Source organism: Indicator indicator, chromosome 17 (assembly GCF_027791375.1).
Source record: "Indicator indicator isolate 239-I01 chromosome 17, UM_Iind_1.1, whole genome shotgun sequence".
In the NCBI taxonomy this organism is placed as follows: domain Eukaryota; kingdom Metazoa; phylum Chordata; class Aves; order Piciformes; family Indicatoridae; genus Indicator; species Indicator indicator.
Genome location: NC_072026.1, coordinates 1,990,342 through 2,005,746, shown reverse-complemented (window position 1 = coordinate 2,005,746; position 15,405 = coordinate 1,990,342).

Here is a 15,405-nt window from a genome sequence, read left to right as displayed (position 1 = left end):
GAGAATGGTCAGGTACTGGAACAGATTGCCCAGAGTGACTGTGTCATCTCCATCCTTGCAGAACCTGACTGGACACATCAGCCTGCTCAGGTTGACCCTGCTTTGAGCAAGGCAGCAAACTCTAAAGGTCTCTTTCAACCTTAGCTTGTGATTTACCCCACCTCTATTCCTGGACAGCCTTCAAAAGACACAAATCCCACATTTCTTAATGTTTGTTTCATTGGTTATACAAACCTGTATCTGCCACTAATTGGTGCTAGCTAATGAGTTAAACTTCCAGTATGCCTTGTCTGACTTTGTGTCTTTTATAGAGCACAGATTCATCTCCTTTTCTCCTGAGTTCCTACTGATATCATTAGATGGCAGCAGACCTAAATGTTATCCCCAGGCACCTTCGTTATGGCCCAGTTGGCACTGCAGACATAGTAAAACAAATGTAAAGACCACTGTGGCCTTTCTTGAACTTTCTCACTTTTTTCCCAAGAGGCTCTGAGGACTGATGATCCACATGCAGCTCTCCATCCTGATTTGCCCTATCAGTAATTAAAGGCTATGGGTTACAGAGCCCCCAGATTATGCACAGAATGTAAACAGACCGGCAGTTTTTAAATACTGGCTAATGGCTGTATTGAAGCACACTTAACTCTTTCAGAGCCAGTGGTTTGCTGCTCTCACAACCTTGGTAGCCTTTGTCCTGCAGAAGCTCTATGCACCAAGTCATTCAGCTGTTCTGAACTGATAAAGCTGCCCCCAGCCTGCATAGCCAAGAGTGCTGAGAAACTCCCTAATTGTGACTGTAAAGATAATCTTTAGCAGTTTCTGACCTTTTCAAATTTTTACCTTGCAGAAGCATTTTGGAATGAGACCATTGATTTATTTGCTCTCCCCAGATGACTGCTATGTTGATTTATAAAGTCATTTGATGGAAGTTTTCTTTTTTTTCCTAAGGATGTATGAAGCACAGGGCTGTGCTAGAAACAATTTATTGTTTTGAGCTTTAAAAATGGCATGTATATTTAACAGTTTAAAGCAGTTAGCCATCCTATAATAGAGGTTGTAGCTTTCCTTGGTATCTATCTGTCTTACGATGCAGGCTGAATTTTAAAGACAAATGTTGCAGAACCCTCCCCACAGCTGTTGGTAAACAGTGCAGAACTCCACCATGGCTCATTTCACATTTGATTCATTGTGTTGGGTTTTGCCCCTTACTTAGAAGTCATGAAAACTCTCCTTTTGTCCCTTCCTTCTGTTGAAAACCATGAAGACTTTATGTTTGTGCTGTACGGCCCAGGAGCATGGTGGTGATGAAGACTACTAAAGAATTTCCCTAAAAGAATTTAAATTAAGTTCCGAAGTTCTGACTCTCTTACGGGACTAATCTTTTTTATGTTCTTTCAAAGGAAAAGGCTACTGAAGTCCAGTGGCCATTCCAGCTCTTAACAAATGTAAAAATAAATAAGTAAATAAATAGCAGGCTTAGAGTCACGGTCCCATGTCATAGCAATACTTTTGCTATTAACAGGTGACAGAGAAGTACTTTCACCTGGTAAGCATGACAAAGACTTGAGGAGAGTTTGGTTTTCATCAGTTATATATTCATTACCCAGTTACTGCAACTCAGCTCAAGTAAAGAAATAAATATGCAGTAGAAAGAGCCATTTTTCTTTAAAATGCTATATGTTTTCAGTATCCTAATTAACAGATCAACTTTTAATATGAGCTATCTTCCTAACCAAATCTCATTCCTCATTAATATTTTGAGTAAACAGTCACACCTTTCCTCCCCCAAAGAAACAGGAGTCCACTGTACAATTTCCACAGACAGACAGCACTTCCCTTTTGTAAGAGCTGTATGCAGCTATTTTTCCCAGTAATATAATTTCCTGCTGTTAAATCTCTTACTATTGAGACACATAACAAGCTTTTAAACTTTTAAAAAAACCCATAAAAGTAATGGATATGTAGTCAGAGCTATGGTGTGTCGTTGTTTCTTTCATTCAAAATGATGCTTCCGACCCATTTTGAATTTTCTCTGTCATCCAAACCTCAGTTGCTCGTGTTCAGATTCAGTTTCTTCCTCTCTTCCTTTATGCCATCAGCCAAACAGTCTGCTGCTTGTGGTATTTTTTTTCAAGCTGAAATTGAATTACTGATATTGTAATTCAATCCCATATTTTAAAATTGATTTGCTTTGTAAAAATAGCTTGGAGTGCCATTACAGATAGACTGGCTGGACTGTGTGACTTTCTGAGATAGCACCTGTGGGAAGCTCGGAATAACATTTGTCTGTGCTGAATTACAGGACCATTGTGCATGCCACTAGACAGGGATGAAATGCCAGGAGTTTCAGGTTGTGGGCAGTTCTAAGGATATCATGTTTTGATGCAGTACAAACTTTTCTTGACTGAAAGGAAAGCAAATCCCAAGGTCATTCATTCAGAAGGCATACAGCATATATTGAGTGCTTTCTTGCTTCTCTTGAATGATTTCAGTCATAGCTTGTTATCTCAGCTTGCATGATTGATTGGTTATTCCAGTATTGCTTAATAGAAGATGAGAAGTCAAAAGATATATCACTTTTCTGTGTTTGTTGATGCTTCTCAAATAATTTCTTTGCTCGTTTGTTCTTGTTTGATCCCTGTTAGTTCTCTGTAGTTATAGACTGAGTTTCACGCTTCTGTTCCTTTGGCAGTCATGATTTCAGAGGACTATAAACTAGGAGTTTGCACAGTAGTTAAATTCAGGAGATTCAACACACTGGGGCCCTTTTTTTCTCTTTCTTTGTTTTTTTCCAACAGATCTTTTTCTCCCCACTGTGTTTTAGCTCTTGATATTGGCAAAATAGCTGTTTACTGATTGTGAAAAATAATATACTTCTTTTAACCATGAATAATGACCACTCACTTCCTGGGATAGCTGTAGAAGGGGTGAAATTCCTGAAATCGGTGAAATTACATTAATAAGAGTCTAACTTAAAAAAAATCAGGAAGTTAAACTATTGCATCTATTTCTCCATTTTAGATTCTTGACCATTTATTTCCTGATTCTAACAATATCTATATATGTTTTAAAAAGTATAAAAATGTGCTTTAACTGTTGCTTTTAAGAAGCCATTTTCTTTGGAGTTTTCTTCTGTGATGCCTTCCCTTTGGAGGGATTACAGCTATCACAGTGCTCTGTGGCTCATTCATTGTGCTCAAGTGCCCTATCTGATGTAGCTGATGTTGCATGTCCAAAATGTGCACCTGGGAAACAATAGGAAAAGATTTTGAATGGAGTATTTTATTACAGATTGGTTGAGGGGAGCATTAGTTATTTGGGCTTTGGTTTTGTCTTTTCATTTAATTCTGATGTCCTCAATATGTTTCCTGTGGAAGCCACTAACTCAAGCAGCTGAAAAACAAGAACTTGCTTTTTATTCGCAATTATCAATCAATACCCAAACACAGTTCTACAAAATCCCATTCCATGTTTTTTACTCTTGCCAGTGTCTGTTCTCAAATGACAATTTGAGAATAAACCATTTAACTTTGCAGCACATTTAGAAACAAATAAACTTTAGTCTGATTCATAGTTAAGTTTTTATCTTTCTTTAAACCATGCTGCATTGGTTAAGGCTGGATGTGAGATATTGTAGAGCTCACAACAAATTCTTCTCTTCTCTCAGTCTGCTTTAATACCATTTTGCCAAGCATTTTGAGATGAGATGAACATGTACTGTGTGGAAAAAAGTAGGTTGCCTCAGTAGTTACTATGAGGGAAAATAAGTGACTGATTATAAAACATAAAAACATTTCATGATTGTTTTCCTGGAAGATTTTGTTTTAAATACTAATTAAAAAAAAAAAAAAGAGAGACTATGAACCTTTCAAGATAGTGACAATTATTGAATCAGGTTCCAAACAATATTCCTGAAATAACTGTAGCAAAAGTTTACTTCCATCTCTACAGCTACAGTACGTTTATGACAAGATGCCAACATATGTAGTGGAACTTGCATTTATATCTGTCTCCTGAGGGCTGAAAAACTTGACAGTCCTGAGAGACTGATAAGGCCTTTATGATAACATAGTCAAGGGGGGGAGGGGAGAAATGAAAACAAACAAACAGGCTTGACTGTGTACAATGGAGCAAAAGAGAACAAATACTAGGAGATAATAGACAAATAAAGTATATGTAAAGAGAGATTCACAGACACTGAGGCTGATGTCTGAAATTTAAGAAAATTCTATAGCATTTTGTGTTTTCTTGGGTTTTAACCAAGATTCAGTTAAGGCCCTTAAATGAAATACAAATCTATATATATATGTATATATGCAATATTCATCTCTAAAATACTAAGTATAGAGTGAAACACATTCCAAACACCACATTGCTTTCTGATCTGAAAAATTTAGTTGGCAGGAAGAAAACTGGAAAAAAAATATCTGCAGCAAATACTCTTGAGACTCACACACCTTCATTGTTTCTGCTTTGCTCCATGGTTGTTTCACTTCAGTATTAAATCATGGAATGAGATTTTCATATTGTGTTAAGGAGGAAATGGACTTTGAGAGGTTCCTCAGAGTTCTTTTAGTCTATTTGCTGCAGTTTTCATTTTGTGGTTTTTTTCCGTGCCCCCCCACCCCCCTAAGTTTTGGCTCCTGACCTATTCCCTCCAGTCTTTCTCATTTTTATAGAATATTGTTAATGAAGTATGTGCAGTGTTGTTGGGAACAGCATGCCACAGTGTTTTTTCTTTATTTTTAAAGTGTGTTTGATTCCATCTAGCAGCTGCAGGCCCTGCTTTTTCACAAAGGAATCTGATTACTGAGTGTGATTAAAATGAATTTTTCTTTCTGTGGCGAACTGTGAATCTGACAAGCACATGTTTTTCTGAGTATCAGTGTGATACTTAAGGTTGTAAAACCACAATCCTCACAAGACTTTTTATTTACTATTGTTCAATGCAAACAGTGCAGAGTGAAAGAAACTGATGAGGTCTTTGATAATCAATTCTTATCAGAAATGTCTTGGGCAGGATGTGGTTTTTCAATTATCATCAGTTGTTCAGGAGTTGTACACAGAAGCTTTTCTTTTTATCATCTAGAAGTGCTGATTTTATCTTTTATTTTAGGAAAGATTAAATCCCATTTGCATGCTTGAAATTAAAACTATTCCTGCTTGGCCTGCTTTCTTGATAATTGGCATTTTCTCTTGCATGGTTTTTCATGTAAGTGCTGCCCTGTAACTATTGAGCTAATCTTTAAAAGGAAAGACTCCAAGGTAGAAAAGCCAAGAAATTGACATGTAGAGGTCTGGGGAATCTGGGCGTGGGATATTTGGTTTTAAGCAGTCTGTGAGCATAGAAGAACAAGTAATAGGTAGGATAGCCTAGCCATTCCCTAGGGAAATTATGCTGCTTTGGGGAGAAAATGGAAAAAAGTCCTGGTGGTGGGGAGAGGGAAGAGGAAAGAATGAGTGAGCCGAAGACAGGTGCTGAGGTTGTTAGTGGGAACACCAGCATCCAAGTATTAGCTCTAGCTCTGGGTTAGAAACTGAGCAGTGAGTGAAAAAGTTTGCTGAAACCACAAATTCATAGTAATTGATTGCAAATTCCACAGAAATTTGTCTAAAGTCTTGGCATTTCAAGATATACATTTTGCCACTTCTCTGTTTCAGTTTATTGGAAAAAAATGTGAGGGAAGGGTGGAACAGGCTGGTAACAGCACAACACATGGCTCGTGCAGCATGTGGATTCCAGCCAAGGAGTAACAATGCTATGAACCAAACCAGTGCCACAGTGGTCCTGCAATACACACTCAGAACATCAACCAAAGCGCCCAACATTTCCATCAAAGTTTCTAGCAATAGGTGATGGCTGCCATGCAGAAGCAGCAGTGGCTGAAGCTTTCAAAAGCATCTGCCTATCAAGGAAGGATTTTGATCACAGTGCCCAATTTTCCTGTTTTATGTCAATGCAAAAATTGCATTTTCAAAATCTGTTCCTAAAGTACAGGTCAAAAGCAGACAACCATGTGAAAATCTTAAGGACATTGTAGCACTTCGAAGATTTTTGAGTAGTGAACCTGTGGAAGAGTGAGCTGGACGCTTCCACCTTGTGTCCAGTAGATGGTGGCAGAAGCTAAAATACTAAAATATTTGTTAAAAAGATGGAAAAGGGATTTAAATGACAGGTTTTATTTGTAATATGACTTCAAGTTCAGGTACTGGATTCTTTCTACTTTGTCCTTCATATTACAACTGCAGAGAAAGGTGCATTTTGTTGTCTTAATTCAAAACTTCATTATCATAGTCTTTGATACCATAATTTACGTTGCAGTTCTACTGACTCAAAAGGTCCTAGATTTTACCACTTCTTGACCCTTCTGTTTGTTACTTAAAGTATTTAATGCAGAAGTAACCATAATAAAAAAGAGTAATACCACTGTTTGCTTGATTCATCCAGAGTTCTGCAATAGCAGGACAGAGCATGACAGAACCTCAGACAGTTCCACTGCCTCAGCACAGGCAAAAGAAACAACAAAAGGCCTTTTCTGCAGCTATTTGCTTCACAGTGCTATACACTGTGGCTCATTAATCATTCCTGGTCCAATATCAAGAAATGGTGAGAGAAACAAAAGCAATTTACTGTTCTTCATTTCAGACCATTAACAACTAGGAAGCAACTGATGTATTTGGTGAGGCTGGAGCAACAGCGATGCTCCGTCAACACCCAGCCCAGCACCTCTCTATTAGGTAAAGAGCATGGATAATCCTTAAAGTTTTCCCCAATGTTAAGCCAAAATTGTCTCTGAATTAAATAACTGCTGCCAAGGTGGATCAAGGCGAGATGAAAGCAGAGATAAATGAGTTTTCAGAACTTGCCACTGTTACTCACAGTATCAATCAGAAAGCAACAAAATGATCTAATACCTGGAGGGCACCTTTGAGCTCTCTCCTATTACTTGGTGACCAAAGAGGAACAGTAACAAAACTCATCCATTCTAGCTCTCTCTTAGTGAAGTAGAGCTTGAATATATAGAGAGAGCTTTGCAGCAAAAAGATAATGAGGACAAGCACTAAAAAGCTTGGCCCTTTCAGCAAGGCAAGGCACTGTGCAACTACAAAAGAAGTGCTTATCCTAACTGTATTTATAGCAAGATTTCTCAATACTCCAGATCTCCAAAGTTTCAAGCAGCTCCAGTTGCTCTTTACACAGAATGAGCTACAAAAATTAGTTACAAGAAAGAAGTTTCACAGAGTCAGACTTACAGCACAAAATTCACTTCCACAGAAAGGTGATGACTTCAGAATTATTTCAATTCTGATTCAGAAGTCGTTACTCAGGGATGTCTATTGACAAAAATTAAAATATATGACACACACACTCACAAGGAGAAATGAACATCCCTAAAGGCAAGGCTGCTCTACAGTTTCACAAAATAATCTCACAGAAGTATTTATAATGATTTTTAGGACATAAAATCTGAACACAAATCATCACTGGGATTGTTCTCAGATTGGCTCATGCTATGAAACTGACGCACATCCACATGGGTTCAAGTTTGCTCTTGTGAAGTAGTTCCAGTTTCATCGTCTCTAAACAAATACTTGCACAGTTAGAGAATCCAATTGGAATGTTTTGGTCTTCGTTCAGAAATTGAATTTCCAGTCATCTGGATCTAACAGGCAGCAAACACATATCTACAGGAAGAAGAGTTAACAGACATGAGGTAATGGCATGGCTTAACTCTAGCTAGCCAGCAAATAAGCCCCCCAACTCCTGGGATGGGGAGGAGAATAGGGGAAAAAAAGTAAAACTTTTTTTAAGAACAGGGTAACAATTAAATGAAAATAAAATATAACAATAAACCTCATAACAAAATATAACAATATTAATGAAAAGGAAGATAACCAAGAGAGGGCAGAATAAAGCCCAAGAAAGACAAGGGCCCAATGCAATTGCTCACTGCCTGTTGAATGATGCCTGAACAGAGATCTGCCCCTCCCAGCCAACAGATGATGGAATTTAAGGAAAATTTGTATGATGTATTTAAACTGTAGATGATATGTGCTTACACTGTATATGTCACTATGTATTTAAACTACCTACTGTGTTCAGTTTTGAGGCCCTTACTAGAAGAAAGAGCAGGTCCTGAGCAGGGTAACGAAGCTGGTGAAGGATCTGGAAGGCAGGTCTTCTGAGAAGCAGCTGAGGGATTGTAGAAGGAAGACACTGAACTAATTTAAAATGCTCAGCTAACAATGGATAAAGAGTGGAATAGCAACAGTGGAAGTGTTTCAAAGTCTTTTCAAGCTTGGACATATTTTTAGCACACAGTTCATGTATTCAATGATATGTTAGACAAAAAGTGTAGGTCAGAATTCCCACAATGTGGAATTCTTCCTCAGACGTCTGTGAGGGAAAACACTACACTGAGTTATTTAACATTAGGCCTAACAAAATTCTATCAAGTTTCTGATGAAATACTTGTGTGCTGTCAGGGAACTAGATGAGGTTATTATCAGTAATCATCTTTTTCCATCCCTGAAGTTTGACTAAAGCTTTTTTTGACTCTAATACAAATCACAGACTTTCACTTTAGAAAATGAGATTTCTTCCAAGTGAGATACCAAATAATGGCATAATTAAATGATATAATCTCTGTTTATTTTAAAATTATTTTTAAAACAGAGATGGAATAGGTTGGTTTAGGCCATTCTTCCAAGAGTTTAACACTGCAAGTTATGTTCCTCTATTAGGTTTGTAAAGAAAGATTTACTTTCTTTACTTTCAGCTTCCTTCCTCAGCCCTTACTTGGATATAGTTAGATGGTAAATGCACTTCAGCACTTACATGTTTCTAAATATTTTTGACAACAGCAACGTTTTGATGCTTAATACAAAGAAATACTGCAATTATCACAGGACAGAAATTACCTTTCTAAGAATGAAAAAAGAAACTTGTCTGTGCCAGATTGGCTTCATGCATCTTCCACATCAGAGGTCAAAAGATACCATCCCACAGCATCTTCTGCAGCAGGGATAGCCATTTGGATGGGAAAGTTGGCAGGAGAAAAGGTGAGGAGGGAACAGGGTGCTGAGAAGAGCTACATTTGACACACTGCATGAAGTGCAGCCCACGTTGGATGCTGGTGGTGAACACACAGAAGCCCAAAAAAACAGAGGAGCAGAAGCTAGGAGGGCAGAAAGCTCAAATCTGCCTTTGTTTCTTGGGCAAAGCTATGCTAGAGATGCTAATTTAAAGCCAGGAGATAACTACAAATCACATGCACCTTTTCAAAATGCAAGTCCATGTAACAGACAGAATAATGGAATAATTTCTCCAACAGCAACGTCTGCTGCATGACAGAAGTGCTAAAAAAGTATTTTTCAATTAGGACGTGTGTGTCTGTGTGTTAACACATGCACAAATGAATGCCCATATTTCATTTTTTTACATTGTCCCTGGAAAAAACAGCTGGTTTGTGTTTTTTTTTCCTTCTTTTTTACCTAAGATAGTTTTACATTACAGAAATATGTAAAGTGTGAATATTTGCCAGCTATAACAACTTCCTAGGTAAGTCTCAAACCACTGAAGTTATCAAAAAGGTTTCAAAAACGAAACACTTGTCAGACTCTTCTTCGGTTTTAAAGCTCTGTAGCACCCAGACTTATTTCCTCTCATCCTGAAACCAGGAGCTTTTGCCTCATTACATTTTGAGCAGCTAAGCCTTGCTATTTTACTCTGAGAGCAACTAGATTCCTATCTTCAGTAAATGGCCAATCTCATATTTCTGTTTTGACACCTAATATTTCTCCAAGTTGAAAAAAAATCATCTTTGTCTTTTCTGAGGCTGCAGCTATTAAACTTTGCCATCCCCATTTAATTTTGCAGGGGATGTTCTTTCTTCCTGCCCCAGTCAATGATGCTCTTTTCCCAGGTCAGTCTGTGCTCTGCAAACATCTCTATGAGTGCCAATAAAAGTGCACCATCTGTCAACTTTACTTCGCTGCTGATAGTCTGCTATCCCTTAATGTTTTGACACAAGGGCTACAGTAAAGTAAAAGGTGGCTACATGTCCCTATATTCCAGTGATCCTGTCCTCCTGAGTAACTGCTACAATTTTTTCTCTCTTTCCCTCCCCCCCCCCCTTTTGTTAGTCACAGGATAATCACAGCAACCACTTTTTCCCATTAACTGAAGCAGTATGACAGTTTCTGGACAGGGAATGCACAATTCATTTTAAATGGTAATATTTCCATTTGACTACTTTGGAGTGAAAAAAATGTTTCTAATCTTTTGGAGCTACCTACCGGAAAGGATTACAAATATTGCTAATGCAGGGGAATAGAGAAACAGGAGGTGATAACTATTGGAAATGAGGGAGCATGAGGCTAGTGCTCCTCAGTTATCCACTGAACTCTTCCTAATACACCACTGGCTTTTATACTGTATATAAAATACGTACAATAATATAGTGGATGTAAAGAGAGTGTTGTGTTAAAGGCAACATGTAAACCTGGAACCACTAAAGCAAGAGAGAACTCCCAGTGAGGCAGAAGACAACTCTTAAGTGATTATTCTAAACAGAATAGATAGTCCAGCATCCCTTCTCTTAAGCAGAATAAAACCCAAGCACTAGAACACTGTTTGACTTTTCAGTTAAGTTTCCAGTTCAAAGATGAATAAGCTTTATGTTCATTACATGTTTATGTAGGGCATAATGATACATTTTACTGAATCCTAAAAAGCAAAAGCAGCAATGGGAGTAAGAATTATCTTCAGTTAAGACCCAGGAGGTAGCTGGTGTGTGTGCTATCAGGAAGGAGGAGGTGCCACAAACTTTTGTGGATTTTTGATTCATCAGAACAGACCGTGGGGGTATAACTAATCCTTGGGACTAAACAGGCAATCCTTGGGACAGAAGGGAGTTCGTTACCATCTGAGCATCAAGCCACTGCATTCTGGGTAGAAAAACTCATCACACAATCTGCTTAGGCTAAATGCCTCCATGATCCAAGCCATAGATGGCCTTTTACTACATCTGCGGTCTGGATCCTCACCAAAGCTCCTTCCATCTGTTTCCATTTGTATAACAATAGTCTTGATCAGCATGAAAATGTAGTTTGGTATAAAAGCTACCAAAAAACCAACCAACCAACCAACAAACCCACTGCCACCACCAAAAAACCCAAAACCAACCAATCAAGCAAAGAAGTAAACCCACAAAAACCCCTACTACCAGGTAGAGTTTTTTGTTTGGTTTGGATTTTTTGTTTCTGAGGCTCATTTTTTCCCACAGCATCATGCTTGTACCAAGCTTAAACAGAACTAGCATGAGCTTAGGTGCTGGCCTTGAATGCTGGAGCCATTGCCCACAGTACTTGTGCAGCTGTAGGGTGCTAACCAGAACCAGTAACCAGGATACAAATAGAGGTCCAGAGTAACTGCCATGATGCATACAGTCGCATGAAACTCCATGATAAAACATGGTCAGCAAAACCAAATCAAAACAGGGTATCCTCTTCTTGAGCAGCAGGGAGCTGGGGCAAACAGCCACTACCATGTCCCTCTGTGCTACAACTCAGGCTGCCTCACTCATCCTTGGGTTTATTCTGTCAGTTAGTAAGAACACAGCTGTGCTAATGCAACCTGCAGCTGCAGGACAGAAACAAGCATCTGCATGCAATGCTGTCAAAACTGTGCTAATGCAACCTGCAGCTGCAGGACAAAAACAAGCATCTGCATGCAATGCTGTCAAAACTGTGCTAATGCAACCTGCAGCTGCAGGATAGAAACAAGCATCTGCATGCAATGCTGTCAAAACTGTGCTAATGCAACCTGCAGCTGCAGGATAGAAACAAGCATCTGCATGCAATGCTGTCAAATTTTACACTCAGCAGCCAGCGTCCTAGTTGTAGGAATTTTGTACAATGCTGGCAGTAAATTTCACAAATTATTATGAAATGCTAGAGGCCTATCAAAATTAATGCAGGCTGGGTATGAATTGTTATTCAATAGCTGTGAAACTCGAAATCTCATCTAGCTCTTGTATTGCAGACATCCTATCAATACAGAAAAGGGATGGAACAATGATTACACTACATCAAGCCAGCAGCCACCATGCTGGAGCCCAGTAAAAGAAAGAAAAGGGCTGGCAACAGAATTCTGAAAATACCAAAAATCCTAAACATTTTAATAATTGAAGTTTGCTATTCTAAATTCAGTCTTATTGTTACATTAGTTTCTCTCATGTAATCCAGTTATTATAAAAGGAAAGAATGCCTTTAAATTGTGCTGTATATTGACCTAATCTGAACAGGTAGCTGAAATTTAAATAGATGAAAGTTCTTCACAGCAGCATGTTTTAGTGATAGGGATTGCATCAGAGAAAACCAGGACATGTTGTGGACATCTACACGAGCTGCTTCACAAAGCAGCAGTTTGCAAAGAGACTGTTTGCAAATTTCTGTATATTGCACGAAAATCTCTGGACTGAAGGGCTTGAAGTTTTTTGTACTCCCTCAGAGCAAATCACATTAAAAATGGAAAACTAATTCTATTAAGAAAATTGCCCAAAAGAAGGGTTTAGTGCTTATAAATCAATAAAACAAAATCCAGAGAAACTAATCACTGTCTGATCTGCATTAAAATTTTCTTTTCTCCTTTAAGTTTCCTTCTAACCACTGAGGTTGGTCAGCTTAGAAAAGACTCCAGGGGGACCTTAGAGCTGCCTTCCAGGGCTGCAGAGGGACTTTTCATGAGGGTGTCTAGCAATAGGGAATGATTTGAATCTGAGGGAAAGCAGGGTTAGACTGGATCTGAGGAAGAAGTCCCTCAGTATGAGGGTGGTGAGACTCTGGAATAGGCTGCCCAGGGAAGTTGTGGATGTCTCCTCCCTTGAGCAGCTGAGTCTAGTTGAGAGGTGTCCCTGCTGATGGCAAGGTTGGAGTAGATGATCTCTGAGATCCCCTCCAACCTGATCCATTCTATTATTCCATGATTCTATAATACAACTAAACAGTCAGTATTGCTGACATTTAGGTATTTTGCATTAGCATGCTTTAGGAGTTGGGTTTTTTTTACATTTGAACATTAACACAATTGAACTGTTGTACCTTTCAGTACTTTGTATGGTACTAAAGTAGACATCTTCAAGGGGGAAGCACTTTTAGCTGCTATCAGTCACTGGTATCAGTTAATGTGTTTTTTACAGTACCTTTCTCATTAGAAGCTTTTTCCAACTCCCATTCAGGTCATAGAGCCTAGCTAGTAGGGCTCCTCAGAAGGTTCTATGCTGTACTTTTTATTACAGATATTTTAAAAATAATCTTATATAAATCTAAGTTCTGGTTGATTATAAACCCTCCACAAAGATAAATTACTACAAACCAATCCACTGCAACTGAAAATGACTGCAAAGACAATTTTACACACACTACACATTCTACCACTAGCTCTTACAGTCTAAAAGAAAATAACTCTGCTTTTCCATTAAAATATAATTGAAAATGTACAGCTTTCCTTCCCAGTTAATTTTCACAGAGCCACTAATGGAAGTATTGCAGTGAGTGTGGGCTTCAGTTGGAGGTAATATTAGAAAGGCAGTGTCATCACAGAATGAATCTAATTACTCCATTCTTCCACTAATTCTGAGGGCTTTTTAGTAAAGACCAAACTTGATACTTTAACATGCTTTAATATACGACACGCAGATAGCAATTGTTTTTAAATGTTATAATGAAGATTCCCTCCAGAAATGTATCCACCCAGGCATTTTGAGATGCTTCTCAGACACAACACTCCCTTTTTTAAGGGATCTGCATACAGGGCAGCTGCAGCAGAATCTGCAGGAGGTTTTGAGAAAAGGCTAGAGAGGAGAAGGCTTCAAGGAGACCTGTGTCGGTGTGAGCTGAAATTCCCGCCCCACCGACAATAACCAGGCTAGCCCAGTCTGGAAGCAAATGAAGGCTGTATTTACAAGCAGAGTCTAAAATCTACGATGAAATGCAATGAATATATACAAATATACAAAATTCACAACACTTACAAATATATAAAATCAACAGAAAAAGCACAACCGATCTCCCTTTGCTTCCCCCCAAGGGGATCCTCCCAAAGGGGCCTCTCTCTCTCCCAGGAGCTTCCCCCCAGACCCCCCTGGACAAAGAAGCAGAGTTAGTTAAGCAGAAAGTTGTTAACTTAGCTGCCAAGGTCAGTGTGTTATCTTCAGCCAGAAGAGAAGAAGAAACAGCAGCCAGACAGCCCAGCAACTGCCCCCACTGCAGAACGCAGAATGTGCAGAGTGCCCACTTTGTTTTGGGTAATAGTTCTTAAACATTTCTATCTATCCAATGGAAGTGTTTAGAACAATCGTTATTTTGCTTTCTTACACCCAATGGTGACTTATTTACATTCTTTCACTTTCTCTGTTCTGAACTTTGCAAGGAAAAAATTAAAAAGACAGTTTCAAACCATCACAGTCCACCCCTTCTAAACAATTCCATTGGCTGCTACTACCATTTATCTAATCTAAAATAATACCTACAACAATAGGTGAATAAAGACCATAGTCCATTCCGGCTATCTCAAATGTAGATGATTCAAAAGAGTCAAATCACAGGAAAAACAGCAAACAGTTTGTTTCCTCGCAGATGGAGCGAAGAAAGCAACAGGGACTCTCAGGTGACTCAGGGCTCTCAGGGTTCGTGCACCGTAGATCTCATGAACTCTCCTCTTGGGCGCGATGCTGTATCTGCACAACACTCTGAATTTAACCTCTCTCAGCCAAAGTCAGATTTTTTTGTGGAATACACTGAATTTCACCATTTTCTTGCGTCACCCAATAGGTGTGACCAGGACCTTCAGCAGAAACCACCCCTCAGACAGGTTTGGCCTCTCCCGAAGGAGAAAATACCCAAACAGTTTTGCCTAACAGATTCTTTTCTCTGATAACAGGAACTCTATCACCTTCCTCCTTTCGCAACAAATCTGATTGGGCAGGTCCAGCTCGATTCACTGAACCTCTACTATTCACCAACCAGGTTGCTTGTGCTAAATGTTTCTCCCAGTTTTTCAAAGATCCACCCCCATGGCTTTGAGAGTGGTTTTCAGCAAACCGTTGTAGTGTTCGATCTTCCCTGCAGCTGGTGCATAGTAGGGAATGTGGAATATCCACTTGATGCTATGCTCTTTGGCCCAGTTTTTTTTAACAAGATTGTTCTTGAAATGAGTTCCATTGTCTGACTCAATCCTCTCTGGAGTTCCGTGTCTCCACAGGATTTGTCTTTCCAGACCAAGAATGGTGTTACGTGCAGTTGCATGAGGAACTGGATAAGTTTCCAGCCATCCAGTGCTTGCCTCTACCATAGTCAGCACATAATGCTTACCAGATGGAGAACGAGGTAGAGTGATGTAGT